Source organism: Miniopterus schreibersii, assembly GCF_964146895.1.
Source record: "Miniopterus schreibersii genome assembly, chromosome: X".
Lineage (NCBI taxonomy): Eukaryota > Metazoa > Chordata > Mammalia > Chiroptera > Miniopteridae > Miniopterus > Miniopterus schreibersii.
In genome coordinates this window covers 104,055,584-104,080,292 of record NC_138104.1, presented here as the reverse complement: position 1 = coordinate 104,080,292, position 24,709 = coordinate 104,055,584, and the positions used below count along the sequence as shown (strand labels likewise).

At 52.6% G+C, this 24,709-nt stretch overlaps 1 protein-coding gene across 2 annotated transcripts in view; it reads left to right on the top strand.

The window, feature by feature from the left end:
* The first annotated feature begins 21,808 nt into the window (after positions 1-21,808).
* TBL1X (transducin beta like 1 X-linked) overlaps positions 21,809-24,709 on the top strand; it is a 105,693-nt gene continuing 102,792 nt past the window's right edge. Inside the window, exon 1 of one of the 2 annotated variants that reach the window (XM_081125067.1) lies at positions 21,809-22,040. The gene's annotated coding sequence lies outside the window, so the exon portion shown is untranslated. Of the gene's footprint in view, positions 22,041-23,531; positions 23,676-24,709 lie in introns of those variants that run through there. The other variant, XM_081125066.1, reaches the window with a different exon arrangement.

Here is a 24,709-nt window from a genome sequence, read left to right as displayed (position 1 = left end):
GCTCAGACGTGACGGGTTTTGTGCCCACAGTCTGGACTCCACACAGCCACGTATAACTGCAACCTCGAGAGCCCACCCACGAGAGGCTCTTCGTGGCCACGTGGCCACCGCACACCGGTCCTGTCACTGCCCCGGGATTTCTCCTGCCCCTGCCACGTGGCCTGAGATTCGAAATCGGGTTCTTGGCATCCTGGAGGAGTCTTCATCTTCAACATTTCCTGGGACAGAACCGGTGATTCCTGGAAGGAGCGACTGCTCAGGCTTCATTGGGTTAATAGGCAAGGAGGAAACTGGGGGTGCAGCCGGCAGAGGGCAGGGGCCTGCCCAGGTGGAGCTCAGGCTTCGGGAGGGGCGGAGGCGCAGAGGGCCCCACAGGGAGTGGGCGGACCAGTCTCCTTCCCCTGCTGTTGGGACACCAAAGACTCCAGGGGCCCTTATGCTCACGCCCCCCCCGTTTCTTCATTTCTCTATCTCTCCCCCCTCCCCAAATCCCCAAGACAGACAAGACCCAGAGGCCCCCACCAGGCTTAAATAGAATAATCCCTTTTTGCTTGTTTAGGCGGCAAACATTCTCATTGTCACCTTAAAGTAGCAATCGAGGGCGGGCCTCTATTTGTCATCAAACATCTACGTGGCAGAGATGTTTGTTCCCATCGGCAGCCACCGCTCTAACCACTTCTGCAAGCGGGACCTCGTTTAACCCACCACGAAGGAGGCGCTGCTCCACCCCCGTTTTACAGATGAGAACACTGAGGCCCAGAGGGCTCAGCGAGGAGCAGCAATGTGTCCCTCGCCGTGTCCCCGAACCCCAAGGCTCTCGGCCCTTCACGGTGGCTCCCTGTCTCCCTGGGGCTACTTACTGCACAGGTAGACGGGAAATATTTGGGTGTTTCGCCACGAAATAGTCTACCCCCCGCAAATGAAGCCCGCGGGCCGCGAACTGAAGCTTGCAGCGTGGTTTTAAGCCCAGAACCTGAGCTTGGAGGTCCGAATGCTCTCAGGGTTCCCATCCTGAGCAGGAGCTGAGCCTATTGGGTCCCCCCGGAGCCAGGCTCCCTCGTCCTCGCTCTCCCTGCAGGCCCCAGGGGAGGCTGGTGGAGCTACGAGGCCATGGCTCTGCATGGCGAGCCCCCGCTCTGTCCCACCCCAGCCCACGTGGAGCGCCCGCGGCTTGTCCGCGGGGAACATGGGCCCGGCTTCCCCCCTCCCGCCCGCGGGGCTCCTGCTCGGGGCTGAGCTTCCAGCCCCACATCTGTGTCTTGCCCGGAGCCAGCGAGCTCATAATTCACAAGATCTAATGGTTCTGGACGCCGCTCGTTTGCATTACACGCCGGCTCTGACAGAAGCTGGGCGAGCGGGCCCCCGTTCCGCGGAGGGAAGGCCGCCTGACCAGCTTTAACGGGCGCAGCGTCCCGGGAACCCGACGAGTCCGTTTTCCAGGTCGCGGCGCGCGTTTTTGCCTCTGCGCCCACACCATGCTTTCACTCCTGCTCTTGTGCATGAGATGATGTCCCATCTTTGCTTTTCAGGACGGTTCAGCTACCCCATCCTTGGGCATCGCACGTGTCCTCTTATTTATTCTTGCTTCGATGTCACATTTGCGCCGGCCGGGCCGTGGTGTCCCCCGAGCCTCTAGGAGCGGGTCCAGTGCCTTCCGTCTCTTAACGTCCTATGTTGCCTTTCGACAGCCCCGGGATGTTGGAGCCAGCGTCTGACAACCAACCCCGGGTGCAGAGCCTGCTGAGGAGGGAGGAAGTGTAGCCCTGGCCAGTGCGGCTCAGTGGTTAGAGCGTCTCGGGTGCGAATCAAGGGGGCACGTACCTGGGTTACCGTTTCCACTCCAGGTGTGTGCAGGAGGAAGCCAACCGATGTGTCTCTGTCACATCGATGTTTCTCTCTCTCTCCCCCCCCTTTCCTCCCTCCCGCTCTCTCTGAAAATCAATGGCCACGGCAACGACCTTTGAACTGCGTGTCAGGAGATGAATGAACGCGGGGATGTGGCTTTCGAGTTTTATTACGACTTTCCAGTGACTATCTAGGAATGACCGACTCATTCGGGACAAGTGTTTTCAAAAGTCTATTAAAGTCGAGCCCGGGTAAGTTCATCGGCACCGTCTCTTCTTGATTCGACTTTGAACGGGATGAATAAATTATTTTTTGTGCGTTTAGTCAACATCAGATACCTAGAAATTGGTTTTTCCCTTGTGGTGGTGCTGATGTTTTGTAGCTCGCGATGAAAACTGTGACATTGGATATTCCGCGTATATCCCCGGATGCTGCTGTGGCAATTAGGACCTCATTTCGCTGAGTTTTTTTTTTCCCCTGTAAGCTTCCGAAAAAGGGCCACACTAATTATGAATTATTCTCGTTTGTTCATTAAAGCAAGGCCCTCCCAGGACAGCCTTAATATGACGACTGATTACCCTAAACTGGGTTATTGTATGTTAACGATGATAGAAGTGGCATTGGTTTTTCTTTTAATTTTCTTTCATCTTCACCCGAGGATATTTTTTTTATTGATTTTTTTAGAGAGAGGGAAGGCGAGAGAGAGAAAGAGCCCTGGCCGGCGTGGCCCAGTGGTTAGAGCGTTGGCCTGCACAGCAGAGGGTCTCGGGTTCGATTCCCGGTCAAGGGCACATACCTGGGTTGCAGGTTCAATCCAGAGCCCCAGTTGGGGCGCATGCAGGATGCAACCAATTGCTGTGTCTCTCACATTGATGTTTCTCTCTCCCTCTCTCTCCCTACATCTCCCACTCTCTGTAAGGAATTAATGGAAAAAATATCCGCACTCCTTGGGTAAAGATTGAAAAAACAGGGAGAAAGAAACGTCGATGTGAGAGAGAAACATTGATCTATTGCCTCCTGTTTGCACCCTGACTGGACACCGAACCCAAAAGCTAGGTCTGTGCCCTGACCAGGAATCAAACCCGCAACCTTTTAGTGCACGTGATGAGATGCCAACCAACTGAGCCACCCAGCCAGGAGTCTTTTAATTTTAAATTTTTTTTTGTCAATTGATTTTAGAAAGAAGAGAGAGAGAGAAGCCCAGGGGAACCCCCAGCACTGGCAGAAAAGGGGGGGGGAACTCGATCCTTGGGCTGAGGCCTGAGAGTCCCACAGCGGTGGCCTTCACGGTGACAGACACACAGGACGGAATGGTAAGCTGAGCTCCGGGCTTACATTACCCAGGGCCTTGAGGCCATGGTGGCCCAGACTGGATCCGTCCCTCGGCATCTGACATCCGGACATAAGGAAACACCTGTGTTCTTTCAGTGTCTGAAAGGGAAAGGGGCCACCGTCCGCTCGGCCGACGTGACCATCCCGCGAGCCCTGCGTGGACTCGCGATGGTGTCCCTGCGGACTTGATCAATGTGGGGCGGAGAGCAGGGGTGTGGGACAGCAGGCCCTGAGCAGGGACGGGCGCATGACACCGACAGCAGGCTGGGCCCAGACACACCGCCCGCTCCGGGGCCGGGGAGATCCGCCTGGCGGTCCTTTCCCGGGGCCACCGCAGACACGAGGAGCGGTTTACAAACAGGGCAAAGTCTCTGGGACGCGGGTGTTTGCACGGTCATCTTTTTACTGTGATAAAATTCCCACCGCATAAGGTCGACCATCTTACGCGTTTGTAAGCGGCCGGCTCGATGATGCTGAGATTGCGGGCTTGGCTGCGAGACTCACCTCTGGGGCTTTTCCATCCTGGGAAACTCGACGCAATTACACACCTCCCCTCCCCGAGCCCCGGGCCCCAGGCCCCAGGCATGCCCCTTCTACTTTCTTTCTCTGAATTTGAGGACTTTATTTTTTAAATGTTTCTTATTTTTAAGTTACAGTTGATGTAAAATGTTAATTAGTTTCGGGTGGGCAACCTCATGGTTAGGCATTTATATAACGTATGAAGTGATCACCACGCATAGTTGTTACAATGTTGCCGACCATGTTCCCTGGGCTACTTTACATCCCTGCGACTACTTTGTAACTAGAAATCTGTACTTAAACCCTCCACCTTTTTCACCCCTCTCCCATCCAGCAACCATCAAAATGTTCTCTGTATCTATGAGTCTGTTTCTGTTCTGTTTTATTTTGTTTTTTTTAGATTCCACGTAGGAGTGAAATCATACGGCATTTGTCTTTCTCTGCCTGACCTGTTTCACGCAGCCTAACCCCCTCCAGGTCCATCCTGCGTTTGGGTACGTTGGCTATTTCATGTAAATACAGTCTTACAGTGTTTGCTTCTATATAAGTGGACTCTTTTGCACAGTATTAGTGTTTCTGTGACTGGCTTATATCACCCAGCTCATGCCCTCGAGGTTCACCCAAGGGGGAGCATGTGATAGGATTTCACTCTCTTTTAGGCTAAATTGCATTTTATCGTGTGGCTGGACCCCATTCTGTTTATGTACCGATGGGGACTGGGTTGCTTCCGCCCCTTGGCGATTGTGAATCATTCTGGGGCCTTACAAAACATCCCTGCTCGGGATGCGCCGAGTCCGCGGGAGACATAAAGCCGTAATCACTGCCAGTTTTGTTGGGATGTTTCCATTGTGCTGAAATGCACGGAACAAAATTTACCATTTTTCTCCATCCTGAGGGTGCGAGCCAGCGGCATTAGTGCTCGCACAATGTCATGCACCTGTCACCGGCGTCCGTCTTCAGAACTTCGCCATGACCGCAGCATAAAGTCCGTCCCCGTGAAACACTGGTCCCCATGCCCCCAGCCCCAGCCCCTGGTCACCTCTACCCACCTGTGGCCATGAATTTGCCTATTCCAGGTACCTCGGATAAGAAGAATCTCGCTAGAAGGGAGTCCCAGGGCTGCCGACATCCCGGGGCATGAGCTCCTAGGGTGCGGGGAACCTCGGGGCTGCCCTGGAGCCTGTGGGACACACCTTTGGGTGCGGACATCGGGGAGGAACAGTCCTGGAGAACCGTCGTGGGGAGATTTTACTCCGTCACGAGTTTGTCTGAATTGGCCTGAAATCAGCCAGCAAACCTCCGAGATGTGTCCTCGGACCGTTCACGGCCCCGCAACCGGAGCCGTGAGTTTTCCTGAGAGGTCACCATCGGGGCTGGGATGAAGCCAGATCCAGGGGAAGGTCTGCATCATGGTCCTCCACCCACAACTTTCAGCCCCAAAATAACTCGGGGGAAATCCCGCTGTTTACATTTGCTCTATTTTTACCTGCCGTTGTGTTTAAACCGTTCAGTCCCGTCAGAAGCCCCTCTCCAGCCCGTGAACCTGCAGCGAGGGATCATAATTTTTGGAGCTATTTTCATCCATGCCGAGAACTCTGTTTTCATCGGGGCTCTTAGGGGAGGCGACGCAGGTCACCCTGTCTGGCCGACCTGTCAGCTGGCCGCTCTGGGTTCTTAATAAAACGGCGCTAAATTCAGAGATGTAGCGGGTGCCTCTTTATGGGGCTCGGTCTTCCCATTACTCGACGTTCTCACGGGCTAATAAACCCTGACGCACTATTCCTGGCGGGAACAAGTGCGGGATGGTTTTCAGGGTTGATGTTCTTAGGTAGCTAGAAAGCGTTCTGCAAGAGAGAGGAAGAGCCACCCGCGTGTAATATACATTAACTGTCATTTTTCCCCCTATTGATCTGGGGCTGTTTAAACAGAGGGGGAGAGAAAATGCCCTGGAGGGAAAATGCACCTACAGACTCTGCCTGCGTCCACCTTCTGTCTTTTGGCTACAGGTTCTTGTTGTTGTTGTTCTCAATCCTCGATCCAGGATATTTTTCCATTGATTTTTAGAGAGAGTGGAAGGGAGGGAGGGAGGGGAGAGAGAGGGAGAGAGAAATGTGAAAGTGAAAGAGATGCATTGGTCTGTTCCTCCTGCACACGCCCAAACTTGGCCGGGGATCTGGCCCTTGACTGGGAATCGAAACCTCGACGGGGATCGCGCCCTTGACTGGGAATCGAAACCTCGATGGGAGATCTAACCACTGGGCCACGCCGGCCAGGGCTACAGGTTCTTTTTGCATCTGTTTATTTCCCAACAGACTTTTCCAAATGGATGTGATGAAAAAGATGCAGGTGGAGGACAGCAAGCCGCCTCTGTGAGATGCAGAGACACGGGCGACCCCTGCAGCCACGGGCAGAACGCACTCTTGCCGGGGGGTCACTGGGAGCTGGAGCCCTCCTTAAAACCCGAGCTGGAGCCGGTAAAACTCATCTGCGGCGAGGGACGTCGGAACCGGTCGCACCCGTCTGGGGGCCTGTGCATTAAGACCGGGACCGAGGTGGAAGGTTCTGGAAGCGTTCCTTGTCTCGTGGCGGAGAGTTAGGCGGGTGTAGGCACAGGTCAAACACACGTCTTACTGTGTGCAAGTGATTCCTCAGAGTCTAAAGGCTGAAGTGCCGCCCAACCCAAGGCTGGTGGAGGACTGGGGACGGGTGACTCAAAGTCAACAAAGGCCTTTAGACCCTGGTCGGGGCTCTTTTGTCGGACGCCCCTCCCGGGCCCGCCCCGCCCCGCCCCCGCCGCACCTGCCTCTCCGCTTCTTCGCAGCTACTTTGTTGCCGGGTCCTGCGCTCTCCTCCCACCAGCTTCTGGTGCAATAGCAGTTTAGCAGCCTAGTATCAGATTACGCACCCCCCCTCTTGAACCTGCTCTAATTCCACCCTTCAGGGTAGAGGGATAGATACAAAATGTATCTCCAAGCTCCCGCTTGCGCTACAGTTGCTGGGCTGCTGGCTGTTTTTCTGGGAACAGAAAAGCCTGTAGCTCCCTGTAGCTTTTCAGCTGCTGCAAACACAATCTGGCACCGCGAATCGCTTTTGTATCAGCTAAGTTGTTATTATCTGCTGTCTCTCTTAAGGAAAAAACAAAACAGTTCTTTGCCCCAAGACGCTCAGGCAATCGGCCCTCGTTCTCTCTCTGGCTGGCGGAGGGGATGGTGGCAAATGTCAGGTGGGGTCTGGCCTCTGGCCGGGAACATGGCTATTCCGTGGGTCTCGGTGCACGCGCTTCCCTTTGCTCGCTCGGAAATGGGCCTGCAGCCGGATTCCAAGTGGAAGGGCCTTCTGTGTTTCTGCGGCTTAGTGGGGAGATAATTTTTGGTTACTTTTAGAATATTAAATAAATTTTATTTTTTTTAAAAAAGAAAGCTTTTGCCCAGCCGGGCGTGGCTCAGCGGTTGAGCATCAACCTAGGATCCAGGCAATTGGGGTTCGATTCCCGGTCAGGGCACAAGCCCGGGTTGCAGGCTGCAGCCGATCAATGACTCTCTCATCATTGATGTTTCTATCTCTCTCTCTCTCCCCCTCCTTTCCTCTCTCTGAAATCAATAAAGACATATTTTAAAAATAAAATAAAATAAAAAAGAAAGCTTTCTATACAGGGCGTCCCCCCAAAAATGTATACACACACTTTGAATAATTATAAAGGCAGTGTTGACTAGAGTACATTTCATTTTCAAAATGTAATAGAAATCAGCTGTTAAATGTGTACATTTTTGGGGGGACACCCTGTATTTCAGTAACTTTAAGGACACTTTTCCCTGTCTTTTTTTTTTTTTTGTAAAGGTGAAAATCACATAACATACAGTTAGTCACCATAAAGTGTACAACCCAGTGCCATTTAGCACATTCACAGCTCAACGTTCGTCTCTATCTGGGTCCAAAACGTTTCCATCATTCCTGAGGGAAACCTGTCCCCATTAAGCCATCAGTCCTCGTTGCATCCGTGTTCCGCTCCAGCCCCAGGCAGCCAGCAACCTGCCTTCCGCTCCTAGTGATTTTCTCATTCTGAATATTTTCCGTGAAGGAAATCATGCGATCCGTGACCTTTGCCTCTGGCTTCTCTCGCCCGGCATATTTTTGAGGTCCACCCACGTGTCAGTAATTCATTAAATTTATTTTTAGATGAAAACACTCTTAAGTGAAAAATAATTATTTTAAGCACTCGTTGGATGGTTCAGCTATTGATTGAGCACCTACTGTGTGCGAGGCCCTGTACTGCACAATGTAAAAGTCGATATTATCTCTGAAATAAGCCTGGTAATCGCAGGACAGAAGCTCATGGGTGCCCCACCCCCACGCCACAGTCTGACATGAAACCCTGACAGGCAGATCCTGTGACTTTCCGACTTTCATCTTTGGGGGACTTAGTCTCCCCCCTTCCACCTTTCTTCAGAGCAGCGTCCACTCCCCCCAGAACCTCAGCCGCCACTTTAGAACTGTTACTTGAACTCATGACACACCAGGAAACAAAACACAGAACCCTATGGTTATTGTGGAAAAAGAGCCAGCCCTGGACAGACCGACACCCTCCCAGGAGAGAAAGAAGGCGAATGCAGCCCCGGCCAGCGTGGCTCAGCGGTTAGAGCGTCCGCAGCACACCGAGGGGCCTGGGGTCTGATCCCTGGTCCGGGGCGTGTCCCTGGGCTGCGGGCTGGATTCCCAGTCCCCAGTCGGGCGGCTTGTGGGAGGCAACCCATCGATGTGTGTCTCTCACATCTCCACTTCCTTCCCTCCCTTCCACTCTCTCTAAAATTATCCTTGGGTGAAGATTAATGGGAAAAAAAAAAAAAAAGATGAACGCAGAAGGAAGAGCTACCGTAAGAATCAGCACCGAGCACCTGGCTTTCTGCAGGGGGCGGGGCAGCCCCGTAAGGCTGGGTGGTGACAGCCCCCGCCATGGCCATGGCCATCTCACCCGAAATGGGGGCCTTGCAGGTACAGTCAGACTTGCCGGAAAGGGGGGCGCTTGGAGAGGGGGGGTGAGAGCCTTCGTGGCTAAAGGGAGCCAAGACTTGGCTGCTAGAATTCAAGCCAAGCCAGGACGCAGGCCATTTTGTGTAAAGTGGCAGGATTTCTGGGCAATGAGCGTAAAGTGGGTGTCACGGTTGGTCCGTGTGAAAGGGAAGCAGCCCCCCTCTCTCCTTCCCACCTCCCCGCAGCCGCTCCAGTTCCCAGGGCTGTGGGATGTGGCTTCTGGGGTGAAAAGCAAGGGAGTTTCCCATCATGCCCCTCTTCCCATCCTGCCTCGCTGGACCCCACGGCTCTCTCAACAGGTCTTGTGTGTGGAGGCTTTGCTCCTGGTGTCCCCTCCCTTCTCCCACCCCGACAAGTCCCTCACTGTTTAGAGCCAGCTCTCCAACCTCACACGGGGCGGCTCCCTCCCTGGCACCCTCACCAAGCGTGTGGTGCTCTTGGAACAACTGTTCGATCCAATAAGACGCGTGGTCCCTGCCCAAGTGCACCTTGGGAATTGCAGGTGACCCGCTGGACCCTCACGGGCCTCCCACTCGGCCAGAGAAAGCTCGGTGGCCACCCAAGGCGGAGTGGGCCAGGTCCCCCGCTGGTGGAGAGGTCCCCGCAGATGGCTTCAAGGACAGAGATTGTGCAACTGGGAGAATGTTATTTATCTGACAAAACCTGGAAGTTTGGAAATGGGGACAGCGCTTCCTTGTGGGGCGGAGGGTGTGATTTGGGCCGGTCGTTCCTGGGAGTCGAAAGGTCCCTGCCTCAAGTCCCTAAGGCTCCTTGGTGCTGGGAAAAGGTGCCAGCCAAGGACACACACACGGATTAAGGCCGCTGCTGGCAGGGAGCGTGACACCTGTCACATCTGCTTATGGAAGCTTAGCTCTCTGAGGTCCCCGGGGAGGGACTACAGTGTGCCCCCCCCCCGTGTTCCATGTCTCTGTGCACAGGCTCATAGGCATTAGCTGCAGTCAGACCACGCTAACGGGGCCCACGGGGCCCACTTCTAGCCCGGGTTTCCGCACATCAACAAAGTGACAAACCCTGTTCACAGACCTGCTGGGGTTCTCAGGAGGATCCCCCCATCTCAGGGGTCCTCCTCTAGCCATGGACTTGGGTCCAAGATGGGAACCTGGACCCACGCGCGGACCAGAGAGGAGCCCTTCCCCGTGTTTATTTGTGGGAGGGGAGGGTGTGGGCGATTGCTGGCCGGCAGTGCGCATAAACCAACCCCCTGGAATTCCACAGAAAACCAGGCAGCAACCAGGCCAGGCTGAGGCTGGATGCGGTGGAGAGAAAGGCTCCAAGCCACGTGGCAGGTCGATGCTACTCTGATTTTTCTCAGGCCGGCCCCTCCATTCGGACTAACTTGCCAGCTTGGCAAACGCGGTTTCCTCAGTGGCCTCCAGTGCAGGACTGTCACAAAGTCACAAGAGACATGCTTTTCTAACATTTATTTAAATATTTCTGCATTTCATTGAATAAAATTGTAAGTAGGGCAATTTCAAAAAGAAGCGAATACAGAATTGCCATATTTTAGAGCACTCATGAGGCACAGTCCAAGCTGAGGAACAGATCAGCCCTGGCCCCGGGGGCTCAGTGGCTTGAGCATTGTTGGGTGTGCCGAAAGGTCGCCGGTTTGATTCCCGGTCAGGGCACCAAAAAAAAAAAGAAAAAGAGATGAGTTCTTGTGAGATAATTAACCTTCACACACACACACACACACACACACACACTCATTTCTACCACTTACCTCACAACTTTTATTGGACTGAGCTTTGTCCCCTCCCAGAGTATAAGCTTCTAGAAGGTGGGGCTGTGTCTTAATGTTTCATTTTCTCCTCACAGATCCATCACATGCAGTTGAAAAAAAGTATTTGTTTGACAAAGTGAAATCGATATTCCTTACAAGGTTTTTGTTTTCAGCGTGTTTGTTTTTGCCAGACGACCCCCCCGAATTGCTATTTTAAGAGTGGCTCGTTGCTTAGCAAGTCACAATTGTATTAAGTGAAATAAATCCTAAAGTGTCCAGATCCAGGAAGAAGTAACAACTAATGCATTTGGAAGGAAATACGGGTCATCCTTTTTGCACAAGTTTCCATTTTTGATGATTTTAGTATAAACATATCCCGGGGGAATTTTAGCTGCTTTTTAAATTTACCCAATTGGTGTTTCCTTTCTAACGTATTTTGCGGGGCAGATGATGTCGGCCGCAGGAGGCTTCGGCCTGCCTGTTCCTGCCGTTCCCCTGCAACTTGGGGATTTGCGCAGGAGCCCTGGGAAAGCTGTTGTGTCCATGACAGCTGCCCGACAGGTAAGAGGAGATAAGTGTTTGAACTGAATGCTTTGCCGAGGTTGTAGAGGGGATCGTCTAAAGGAGAAACACCCCGTCTCGTCCGCGTGTGTAGACTCTGACACAGATACAGACTTCAGAGGGGAGGAGGGGGGAGGAGCACATGTATATTTTTGAGCTAAATCACTTTATGCAGAATGCCTACTGCAGCTTTTGCATCAATGCGGTGCAAATTGGGAAGGTGTTGCTGCTTTATTGTTACTTCCCCTCCCTACTCCCGGGGGCTCGCGGCCTGGCCTGCTCTGCCGGGCTCTCCAGGGGCGCAGGCAGGGATCCAGGCAGCCGGCTCCACGGCCTGGGGTAAAATACTGAAGCTGGATCCTTCACAGCCTGAAAAACGCTTTCCTGAGGAGTATGCCAAAGGAGTAACCGGATCATGACAACCCAGTTCAAAGGGAAGGCCAGGGGCCCTCACCCTTGCCCGGACAGCGGTCACTCGCTCACCCACTGAACTGACCTCCTGCAGCCAAGGGAAGAGAGGCTGCTGACTAGTCCTCAGGAGCAGCCAACAGTGAACAGCAGACACCTGACTGCCCATTTCCTCCCATAAATAATTAAATGGCTTCTGGGTACAATCAGACCCAGATCAGGTGGCTTTGGCCTGACGGAGCCAGGTGCCTGCCGAGCCTGGTAGGAGGCTCCCTGAACCTGGGCACCCCCAGCACAGCTCCGGGGTCAGGCTGTGACCACGAAGGGCAGAGATCTGGCCTTTGGGACCACAGCCCACGGCCACCTCTTCTGTCCTGCCCTCGTTTCCCCCAGCGTCAGCAAACTGCACAGCTTTGTTATTGAGGATGCTACTCTGCTAATGGGGACTGTGCCTGGACACCCTGAATGCCAGTCATGGTTGTGGATGCTCCCCTTTATCTTGTCTGCCAGGAGAGATGATATTTAAGTCATATCGTAAACATTTTCAAGCAATTTAGTGTGACAAAACAAAAATTCTCCTTTTCGGTCCCATGCATGTGTATCTGATAAATTCAAGGCAATTCCCAATTCTGATGTAGCAAGCATGAAACTTGTAGGGCATGCAGTTAAGAAGGGTGGGTGGGAATCCCCCTGGGATGGACAGAGACTGCTGTCCCTGGGGAGATTCCTTCTTTTTCAGGGAAACTCAGCCCTGCTCTGAAGGTCTTTCACCTGATTGCATAAGGCCCACCCATGTTACTCAGGCTAACCTCCTTTGCTTAAGTTCAACTGATTATGGACCTTAATCACATCTACAGAATAACTCCTCAGCAACTCATAGATTCGTGTTTGCAATGGGTTGAATTGTGTCCCCCTGAAAATGAGATATATACTGGTCCTGCACTGGCCGGTGTGGCTCAGTGGTTGGAGTGTTGGCCTGAGCACCAAAGGGTCTCAGGTTCGATTCCTGGTCAAGGGCAAGTACCTGGGTTGCGAGTTCACTCCCCAGACATGGTTGGGGCACGTGTGGGAAGCAACCAGTCCATGTGTCTCTCACACGTCGATGTTTCTGTCCCTCTCTCTCCCTCTCCCCCTCCCTCCCTCTCTCCTACTCTCTCTGAAAATCAATGGAAAAAATATCTTCAGGTGACGATTAACAACAACAAAAAAGATATATTTAAGTTCCAGCCCCTGGGACCTATGAAAGTGACATTATTTAGAAATCACGTCTTTGAAGATGGAATTAAGATAAGATGAGGTCATATTGGATTAGGGTGGCCAATGACTGGCGTCCTCATAAGAGAAAGGAGAGGGCGATTCACATACACACACACACACACACGCACACACACACACACACACACACACACGGAAGGAGAGGCCACGTGAAGATGGAAGGCTGGCAGAGGCGAGCGTGGCAGCTACAACACACGCAGCACCAAGGAAGGCCGGCTGCCACCCGTGGCGGGAAGAAGTGAGAAGGGGTTTTCCCCGGATCCTCACTGGGAACATGGCCCTCCCAGCACCTTGGTTTTGGACTTCTAGCCTCTAGAATAGCGAGAAAGTAAATGTGTGTTGTTTTTACCACCCAGTTTTTGATACTTTGTTACAGCAGGAAATGGACACTGTGTTGGGTGAATGGCTACAGACTAGGCCTGGTCACATGTGTGTTGTTTTTACCACCCAGTTTTTGATACTTTGTTACAGCAGGAAATGGACACCGTGTTTGAGTGAATGGCTACAGGCTGTGGCCTGGTCAGGTGACACATCACAGGCTAACGCAGCGCGAAGTCCCTCTATCCTCTCCCCTCCCCCCACTGCACTCCTATGCTGGTGGGTGGGGAAGATGCTGAAAGCAAATGAACACACATGTTTGCTTCGAGTGATGGAGATGGAGGGGCGGGCCCACATCTTGACAGAGGTCTGACTGCCCTGAGGGGCCTGGGAAACTGGAGGAGGAACCTTCCAGAAGGACAGGAGCGCGGGAGGCAGGAACCAGCCAGAACCGTGGAGGGAACAGCACGGGCCAGGGCGGTGGGTGGGCAGGACCAAACCTGTGCAGGAAGTGGGAAGGGATAGAGTCTCCTACTTCATATTAATTTTAATTACGCTTTCATTACACAAGAACTACTACACGCCTGTGTATATTCTCTGTCTGCTTGGTTTTGAATTTTTTCCGTGAAAAGTTTTCCTTGTCTCCTCCCCTGCGGTCACTACGACTCTCCATTCATTTCATTTTTGGTTTCTTAATGTGTTTGTGTTCAAATAGAAGTGTTTCGTATTTTAAAATAACCCCCCCTCAAGTAGACTGACACGGAGCATTCCGATGTGTCTCAGCCAGCTTTTCAAATTTCAGATTAGTTTTAGTTAGAGATGGTTGGGCTGAGGTTTCCCACTCACCCCTCACCCAGTCCCACCCATTATCAATGCCTTCGGTCACCTCGGTTCTTTTGTCTCAACTGACAAATCAACCTGGGCCCACCCACCGCTATGGACTAAGGCCTGGACTCTGGATTTCCCCACTTTCGCCACCAATGAGCTGTTTCTGTGCCAGGGTCCCACTGGGGACATGATGTGGCAGTAGTCATCACGTCCCCCCGAGGCTCCCCTGGGCTGCGACAGGGGCTCCCTCCTTCCTTGTTTTTGATGACGTGGACAGCTTTGAGGAATGACAGGTACTGAGGTATTTTGCAACATGTCCTTCAATTTGGATTTGTCTGATGGTTTTCTCAAGATCAGATGGGCTTATGGATTTTTGGACTTTAGGTTTTTATTTACATTTCGTTGGATATGTTATAATGTGTCAACAAGCTTTAGTAGACTTTGAAACGAAAGGCATGTGTCTCAAGCAGTAGCTGGAATGCCTTTGTAAAAATGAGCAAAAGAGATCCAGACACATGGAAGCATGCAATAGGCTGACCTATTTCAGAGGGAAGGGGGGGTCGGGAAGAGATTAACCAAAGAACATATGCATATATGCATAGCCCATGGACAGATAACCACCGGTGAAGGCCTGGGGAGGGGGCAGAATTGGGGTGGAGGGGGTCAATGGGGGGGAAAAAGGGAGACATCTGTAATACTGTCAACAATAAAGATAAATAAAAAGTAAAAAAAATAGAGGGAGCTGGGGAGATGCAGCCAGCATTGCCTATTCTTGGCTTGTATGTGAAAACTTTGCCAGAAATAACTATTCAGTGCTCTTAGCCATGGCCCAGACAACCCCTTGGAGAAAGTCAGCCTGGCAACCAAGCCACTGGGCCTCTGGGTGCTGGTGTGTGCTGCTCTGGATGGGGCCTTTTATTCCAATGATTATTTCTAGCAATGTGAGCAGTTCTCATATTATCTCAAAGTATTTTCAAATGTCCTTTCTCTCCCCACTCCCTTAGGGACATTTGAAGAATTGTACATGACCTGTATCTCATCTTATCAAATGGCTGAGATCTAGTGAAAATAACAGAAACAGAAAGAAGTTCTCACACAGGTACTAGTCTCATTCCTCTGAGTGTTACAGTGTGTTCCTCAAATCTGCTAGCTTTTCTTTAAAATATATATATATATAATTTTTTATTGATTTTTGAGAGAGAAAAATGGATTTGTTGTTCCAATTACTTATTCATTCATTGCTTTTTCTTGTATGTGCCCTAACCAGGGATCAAATCCACAATCTTGGTGCATCGGGACAACACTCTAACCAATTGGGTTACCCAGCCAGGGCCTCGCTTTTCTTATTTTTTAAGTGAAATTTATTGAGGTATAATTTCCACACAGTAGAGTGCAATAAGTTTTGTTGTGGTTTTTTTAAACCCTCACCCATTGCTTTTCAGAGAGAGTGGAAGGAAGGGAGAGAGAGAGAGAGAGAGAGAAACATCGACGTGAGGGAGACTCATCAGTTGGTTGCCTCCCACATGCGCCCCGACAGAGGCGGGCGATCGAGCCCGCAACCGAGGTACGTGCCTTTGGCTGGAGTCGCACCTGGGACCTTTCAGCCCGAGGACCGGCGCTCTAACCCGAGCCAAACTGGCTAAGGCGAGTGCAGCGAGCTTTGAGCAGCATTTATAGGACCCAAATCAGGACACAGAACAGCTCGGTCACCCCCAAAGTTCCCCCCTGGTTCTCTGTAGCCAACATCTTTCCTGATGCCCAGCCCGGCAACCAACGGTCTGTTTCCATCCCAGAAGTTTTGCCTCTTCCAGACACCCCCACACATGGGATCGCAGAGGAGTCTGACTCCTTTGACTTGGTGATTTAGGGAATGACCTTGGAGGCTCCTCCCCGATGCTGCAGAGGTCAAAAGCATGCTGCTTGTTAGGCTCCGTGAGGGCCCCACCCTCTGGATAGACTCAGCGTGTTTTCCGTTCTTCCGTTGATGTCACTGCTTGTTCCCAGGTTTTGACAACCACGAATAAAGCTGCGTGCACACAGATTTTTGTGTGAACCTATTTTTTTGTTGTTTCTCTTGGGTCTGTATGTAGGAGGGGATCTCTGGGGTGCACATGACATGTATCTGATCTTATCAGGTGGCTGCTCATTTCATGAAAACAACATCAAAAGCCTTTATGACCAAGGCCTCAGAGGAAAATGCAAACATTTCCCCTCCAGGCCGATTCACCTGTGCTTTTCCTGAACCTGCTGGATTTTCTGTCAATGTGGCATCGAGCTGCAGATGGGGCAGAGGATTCTGTGCAACAATTGTTTATAAAAGTCATCCTCTCTTCCAGGCTCTGTCTCTGAGTTTTAAACAGAATGCAGAAGTGAAAACGAAGGGAGGGGAAAAGGCACCTAACTTGTTACAGTGAAATACAGTTACCAAAGAGCAAGGGGGAGGGGCAGCCTTTAGAAAACTTCACACTCCTGTTAGTTTGTAACTGTAACAGCTGGGTGTCATTTGGGGGGAGTTGTAACTCTTGCAGGTCATGTGCCTCAGCTTAGTAAAGGCAGGCAGCGCTTTCTGCTGTGCTGGGACGGGGCTGGGGGCTCTGAGAGTATTTCCCGAGTGAGAGGAATCGTTTCCTGCCACAGGTTTGGAATCAGAGGAGCTGGAGTTGAGTCGCCTGTGCCCCCTTTCAGTAGAAGACATTGTCCAAGGCCACTGCGGGAGGCAGAGCATGGCCCCCTACCGATGTCCACACCTCGACGACCTGGAACCTGTCACGCCACCTTCCCTGGCAGGAGGGATTCACAGATGTGACTAAAGTGCAGTGACGGGATTATACCGGATTACACAGGCGGCCCCACCTAATCTAATCTAATCCCAGGCGGCTGGAAGGAGGCGGAGGAGAGGAGGCAGGAATGACAGCAGGGAGAGGGACAAGACGGAGGAGGTCACGTGCCAAGGAACGGGGCTCGGCGCCGACAGCCCCGAGGAAGCCACCCGGGCCTTCTGACCTCGCGGCGGCCAGAGGGTGCGCTGGTTCCGAGCCACTGCGTGTGCGGCCGCCTGGGCCAGCGGCGCGGGAAGCTGATGGGGCCCCTACACCCCCAGACTCAACTTCCCTCCTTTGTAAAATGAAGATGATGAGACTGTATCTCCTCAGCTACTCCCGAGGTTGCTACGACGGGTGAGGTCCTCTTTGAAAATGTTTCTTAAACTATAAGGAAACTTTGTTACATAGAAAAAACATACAGTTGCTGTCACCTTAGTTCTCCCGTCTTCGCTCACTGGTGTCTGCTCCCATCAGAACACGTCTGATTTTGCTGAGCTCTTCTGTGACCTTTGCCCTCTCTGAGTGGGCGACGTGCCCGAGTCCCCAGAACCCGTCGCCATCCACAAACAAGAGGAGAGTCTTCTTTCCCACCATAATTTTCCTACTCTTTCTTAAACATGAATTTAAAAAGGCATTCCTTAATTTAATTTATTCTGAATTATTTTTGAAAATATACATCAGTAAAGAAAAAAATTTCCTATGAAGAGACGTGAACAAGCTATGTGAGGAATCTGGAACCATTCAGTCTCCTAGAAACAAGGGCGCGAGCTCCCTGCACCAGGCCAGGCAGTGAGCGTTAGTGACCAGCGTCAGGGGTGCGGGGGGAGGGCGCCTACCTGCCTCCGTCGCCCGTCAGCAGGAAAGGGAGGGGCGTGTCTGTGTTGTGCTGAAACTTTATTCACAGGCACTGAAATCCAAATTTCATATAATTTTCACACATCACAAGGTATCATTATTCTTTCCATTTTTTCCCCCAATTGTTTAAAAATGTATCCTTAGCTTGCGGGCTGTCCCATAACAGGGCGGGGAATTTTGCCCGTCTGGAACAATATGCCTGGCAGGGTCGCATCCTGTCTTTATCTAACATTTGGATATTTTGAGTATTAAAATATGGCATTACAGTGTTGTTTATCTTGATGGCTGAGTTTTTGATGGCCTATTAAACTCAGCTCACCCTAGTGTCCCAGCCCGTGTTCCCTGGGAGGGGGCCCTGGTGGTGGCATGAATGAATCCAGGTAGGCAGGGGGGCAGTAGAGGCCCCTGGATTCCTGCACCTTCCTCCTCAGTGGAAAGGTCCCAGGCAGGGATTTCTGCAGTGAGAGAACTTACACAGGGAAGCCCTGCAGTTTGGTGGTCACTAACCACTGACTGAAATGTAACATTTCTTTTTTTTTAAATATTTTTATTGATTGATTTGAGAGAGAGAGAGAGAGAGAGGAACAGATTTGTCATTCCACTTACTTGTGCATTCACTGGTTGGTTCTTGTATGCGCCCTGACCCGGGATTGAACCCGCAACCTTGTTATATTGGGACAACACTCTAACCAACTGAACTACCCAGACAGGGCTGAAATGTAGCATTTCTGACAACTGTGAATCTAGAGAATGGATGCCAGTAGCATTAACAGTATCTTAAATTTGTTACCAATGTGTCGCCAATAAACATATTTTCCAAGCAGGTTCTGTTTACTCTCACCCCCTCCTTTGCAAAGGCAGAAGGTCCTAGGATCACTGCTGGGGCTCACCATTGGAGGCACTGAGAAAGGAGCGCATGCATGACTCAGAATTCTTCAAACATTTGATAACTATTTTAACATCAGGGCTTTTGTGCCATCCTACATATTATTTTATGTATCATTTTATGCATTTAGAGACAATATTCACTAAATTGGCAAAGAAGGTCTGTGGCAAAGGAATGGTTACAAAGTCCCTCCCTCCCTCATTTATTTATTTTTAAAATATATCTTTATTGATTTCAGAGAGAGGAAAGGAGAGGGAGAGAGAGATAGAAACATCAATGATGAGAGGGTCATTGATCAAGTCCACAACCAGGGCATGTGCCCTGACTGGGAATCGAACCCTGATCGCCTGGATCCTAGGTCGATGCTCAACCGCTGAGCCACGTTCGGCCAGGCTCCCTCATTTTTTTAACCTCTCAATATTGGAGATAGAAGTCCCTGCCCTCCAGCATAACTGGGAGGATCAGGTTCAATACTGAGCATGAACGGCCCCCTCCCACGGCACATGCAAGGTGTTTTCAGTGATCAAACCGTGTGAACTGAACAGGTTGTTCCGAATGGAAAAACATGGCAACGACTCACGTGCGTTGGTCCGCAAGGGCCGCCCTAACCAAGCTCACAGACTGGCTGGTTGAAATCACAGAAATGTACCTCCGAACAACCCCAGAGGCTGGCAGTTGTAAGACAAGGTGTTCGCAGGGCCCTTTCCTCCCAAGTCCTCTGCAAGCCTTGGCTTATAGACAGCCTTCTCCTTCCCGTGTCCATGTGCTAATTTCCGCCTATGTGGTGACACAGAATAATTTAGCACATGGTACACTTTCCATATTACCACCCCCCACATACAGCTCCCATTAATGGCTAACACCTTTGCTGAGGGTGGTACATTTGTTACAATAAACAAACAGATATTGCCCTGAAGAACATCATCGATGTGCTAAGCCATGGTTGCCGGTTCAATCCCGGGACAGAAAATATACAAGAATCAACCAATGAATATATAAATAAGTGGAACAACAAATCTATGTTTCTCTCCCTGTCTCTCTCAAATCAATATAGATCAGTAAAAAAATAAACAAACTAATACTGATAAAATCCATAGTCGACATTAGAGTTCACTCTTCCTGTTGTTCAGCCTACATGTTTGGACAAGAGCAAAATGTCTTGTATCCACTATTACAGTATCAGACAAAGTAGCAGTTCGCTGGCCTGAAAATCCCCCACGTTCCCCCTGCTCTGTCCCTGGCAGCCACTGGCCCTGTTCGTTTTCCCTCCTCGGGAATGTCATGGCTGGAACCCGACGGCATGGAGCCTTTCCAGGCCGGCTTCTCTCTCAGTGAGACGCATTTACGGTTCCTCCGTGTCCATCGCGGCTCCATAGCTCATTTCTTTTTAGCGCCGAGTAATAATTGCATTGTCTGGATGGCCCACAGTTTACCCATCACCTACTGAAGGGCATCTTGGCTGCTTCCCAGTGTTGACAATTATGAATAAAGCTGCTAGAAACATTCCTGGGCAGGTTTTTGTGTAAACATAAACTTTCATTTTAGTTGGGTAAATACTTCGGAGCATGACTGCTGAACTGTGTGATGACACTGGTTAGCGTTGTAAGACTGCACAGCTATCTTCCGAAGGGGCCGGGTCATTCTGCATTCCCACCAGCAACGTATGAGAACTCCTCTGCTCACTCAGCGCGCTGTTAGCATTTGGTGTTGTCATTGAAAATTTTTCTTTAGCCATTTTAATAGATGTGTAGTGGTATTTTGTTTTAATGTGCAATTTCCTACTGATATATGATGTTCAGCATCCTTTCATATGCTACTTTGCCACTTGTATGTCTTAGTGTTGTTTTTTTCCAGATCTTTTGCCCCATTAAAAAATTTCATTATTTTCTTACTGTTGAGTTTTAAGAGTTCTTTGTATATTTTGGATACAATCCTTTATCAGGTATCGATTTTGCAAATATTTTCCTCCCAGTCTTTGGCTTGTCTTTTCATTCTCTTAATAGTGTCTTTTGCAGAGCAGACATTTTTAATTTTAATGAAGTCCAATGTATCAACATTTTTTCTTCATGGATCATGCTTTTAGTGTTGTATTTAAAAATTCATCACTAAACCCAAGGCCATTTAGATTTTCTTCTATGTTATATTCAAGAAGTTTTATTTTCTTTTTTACATTTTTTTAAAAAATTTTAAAAAATTCTTATTTATTGATTTGAGAGAGAGAAATGGGGAGAGACAGAGTGAGACAGAGAGAGAGAAACACCGACCTGTCCCACTTATTTATGTATTCATTGGTTGCTTCTTATATGTGCCTGCAACCTTGCATATCAGGACCACACTCTAACCAACTGAGCTACCTAGCCAGGGCTGCTTTTTATATTTTGTGTTAATTTTTGTGAAAAGTATAAGATCTGTGTCTAGATTAATTTTTTTTTTTTGCATATGGATATCCAATTTTTTTAGTATCATTTGTTTAAAAGAATATTCTTTATTAGTTGAATATATTTGTATGGGTTCCTCCTGTCTTTTAATTAAAATTTTGGCCACTGTTCAGGGGTAATAGGGGCAGCACTGGTTGCAAGCCGATTCTTGTATTCCAGCTCCTCCAGTCAGCAGCCAAAAATAGTTGTTCAAAACGTCGATATTGTGTAGCAAGTACCTGTGGAAATGACTGCTGCTCACAAGCTCATATTAACCTTCGCTTTTATCAGAATGCACTGGTCCCTTTCCTCCTCTGCCTGTTTCCCTTTTACCTTGTTTTCTCCCTACTTACAGGACTGCACACTTGAAAAGTCTGCAAAACAGATAAAATAAAATAGGCTTATTTACCACCTACCTACCACCCATCTAGCATTGCAGAAAGAGGAATTATTATGATAAACATAGGGGGCCTCTTTTCCTGTCTGAGGTCTTCCTAAATTCTATGGGGGGGGGGGGGTGCTGTGAGTCTGTGATAAAAACGCTGCACTCCTAATCTGCCAGTAGACCAGTGGGATTGTTGGGACATTGTCAAACGGGCAGGATTGTGAGCTCTCCTGCATTGAGGATTTCCATCACTTTGTCATACTTTAAAATGACTGGCACCTGCCAAGCAATGAAAACATACAAGGAGGCCTTTACACCGAGTTCAGGTGGGCATCTCCAGGCAGCTGAAGGCCCGGCAGGGCCGGCGAGCCTAGCGGGCCAGCGTGCTGCGCGGCTACTCGAGAGTGTGCGGTAGCCGAGGGCCGCGTCCCGGTTAGGCCCGGAGCTGTATTGCTGTCAACTTGTTATTTACTTTCCAAATCTGAATGACTGAGCAGGGCGAAAGGAGAATCAATCAACCGCAATGTGACCCTACAGGCGGAAAAAACGCCGCGCAGCGCTCCGCCGGCGGTGGGGGAAGGGAAGCACGTGGAACCGGGGCCGGGTTGCATCATGAGCTCGCTCGGGCTTTCTGTTGCACCCTCGGTTTTTCGGTTGCTCGTAAGACCTCAGCGTCGGCCCGCTCAAGCCCAGGGAGCCCGGCAGCCACGACGGGCAGGCTCAAGGGGAGGCCCCACCACGTCCTTTTGGGGGGCCTTGATGGCAACTGATAGATAATAGGACACAATCTGTTCTGCTGATTCACAAGTATGGAGACTGTGTAAGTGTGTATTTTTTATTGATGTGCTCTATGATAGTGGTGTAGCAACAGTCGTTTTACATCATTGACGTTTTACAGCCATCTACGGCCGGGTCAATTTTTAGGTCCGCCTTTTCGATGGAAGACCAGCCCCTTAAAAACTCACCTCGGGCCCCCTCCCCCCCCAGCAGCCAGAACAACAAATGGTCCAGTGTCCGAGAAAAGAGCAAGTGAGGTTACAGTTTGAAACGCTGAGTGTACTGGGCTCTTAGCGCCAAGCTCATTACACACCAAAGGGATGGGCGAACATACTTAAATATTCAACAAAGCAGACCCCCCAAGGGGCAGGGGGTGCGCGCGGATGTCTGTTTAATTGAATTAAGGCCGCGAGGGGTGGGATACTAGTCACCGAACTGGAGGGGAGGAAGGGGAGCTGAGGACTTGGGTGCTCCAGGGCTGGGCCGAGTAAGCCATTGCAACGAGAAACACTTTGGAAATGCGCGAGGCCTGAAGCCTGTAGGTGGGGGTGAGGGTAAGGGTCGGGGGGGGGCTCCCCCCCCAATCCCCGGAGCCTGCACACCCCAACTCCTGGCCTCCAACTCTGTGTGTCTGAGTTTCTTTTTCCCCAAGCAGTTCTGGCTCTTCCCAGGAGGTATTTTGCAAAAGTCGAGGACCCCTCCTCTTTTTGGAGAGGCAGAGAGACCACTGGGGTGTCCTCAACGCGGCCCATTTTGAGGGCGGTGCCCCTTGGGCAGGTTGCAGAGGGTTCTGTTAGGGCAGCTGGGTGGCTTCTCTGAGGTGGGGGAGGGTAACACTCTAGGACTGGCCTGGTTCCCGCGTCCTGTGGAAAGCTGGAGGGGGGGTCTCGGGTTCCAGCCCCCTTCGGGCAGTGGGGAAAAGGCTGGGTTTGGGACTGGGTGGGGGTAGGCCCACGTTCCCTTTCTCCCCCCTGGAGGCCACGCGAAGGGACAGGGTTCAGAGCAAGTAGGGAGAGGTCCGGGTTCCCCTCACCCACCCTGGACATGGGGGGCAGGGCAGAGCTTGGGGTGAGGGACTGCGCAGGGTCGCAGGTTACCCTCCGGTGCAGAAGGGGCGGGATTGGGCGCGGGTCCTCCCCGGGGGAGGCCGGTGCTGGGGCGCGGACGGCGCTCCGGCCGCCGTGGGGGAGGGGCAGGCCTGGGGTCCCTATCCTCCTAGGGGAGGGGCCGGCTGGGGACGCGGCCCCCCAGGGCGCCGGGGCGGGGCCTGGGGGCGGGGCGGGCCGGCGGCCGAGGCGGGCCCTCTGGCAGTCCTCCCGGCCGGGGTCGGCGCTCTGGCGGCGGCCGCTCCCCCCGGAGGTCAGCGCCCGCGCCGGTCCCTCCCGCCGTGCGTCCCGCCTCCGCCGCCGCCGCCGCTCCCGCCCGGCCCCCCCAGCCTCCGCGCTCGGAGCGAGGAGCCGCCCGCGCCCCCGCCCCGCCGCCGCGCCCTCGGCCGCCATTCGGCAGCGAAACTTTCCAGCGCCCGCGCCTCTCGGGACTCGCGGCGGGCGGGGGCGCGGGGGCGGCGCGGCTGCTCCGGGGCGCCGGGCCCTGCTCGGCCGCGGCTCGGCCCGCGGCGACGGCCGGCCGGAGGGGCTCCCGCGGCGGCGCCCCACAAGTTGCCCTGCGCTGCGGCGAGGTGAGTGCGCGGGCCCGGCGCGCGGGAGGGCGCGGGGCGGGGGGGCGCAAACTTCTCGGGCGGGGGCCTGGCCGGGGCTCGGGGCGCCGCCCGCTCCGCCCGCCCCCGGGGCTCTGGAGGGGCAGGTCCCCAACTGTCCCCGGGGCTCGGGCTGGGGTGCGGCGCGCTCCCTGAAGGCTGAACAATACCTCGATGGGGCCGCTCCCCAAAGTGCCAGCGCGTGGTGTGCGCGCGGAGCCTGGGGGGGCGCCTTTGTTTTGGGGAGGGGGAGGCGGCCGGTAAGTTTGGGGAGGCGCTGAAGGTGCCCCCCGGCCCCCTTTGTCTGCGGGCCCTGGGGCTGGTGGGCGAATCCTCCGCGCCGCGGGCTCCCGTGGGGGAGGGGAGCCCCATTCATCCGCGGCGCGGGCCGGCCCGCCTGACCCGGGGGCCGCGCCGGGGCGCGCGGCGGAGGGAGCGCCCGGGGGGGCTGCCGTGTGTCCGGGGCGCAGAAACTGCCAAGGAAGTCGGGAACCCCGCGCCCGAGCGAGGGGACTGCGCTGGGGGCGACATGGGTGGGCGGGGGCGCCCCTGTTCTGCTGAGGCCCGGGAGGGTGTAGACCTGTTGCTCGCGGGCTCGGGGTGACCCCAGATCAGTGTCCGGGGCCCTGCTCCCCAGGGGACTTTCTCCACCGAGGGCCGGTGCTCCGACGGGGGAGGGGGGAGCGCGCGTCTCCGGGCGTCGGTGTCCGCGGGGAATGGGATACTTGGGGTCGCGCCGGGATGGGGCCGGGGCTTCGCGGGCATCGCTTGGGCCCCGCCAGGCCCGGCCCAGGCTCGGTCCCCGGAGGCCGCGCGTGTCCCCGCCAAGTGCATTGGAAATTCCACAAAGTTAGAGCCGGAGGCGCCCCTCTCCCCGGGCTGCCGTGAGCTGGAGCAACACCCCCAACGAAACAAAACCCCAGCCCCTGTCGCCTCTGCAGCTGTCCCCGCTTGGCGTGGTCACATGCGGCTGGGACTGACTTCTGCATGAATTCTCCTGGACGCGCAGCCCTGGG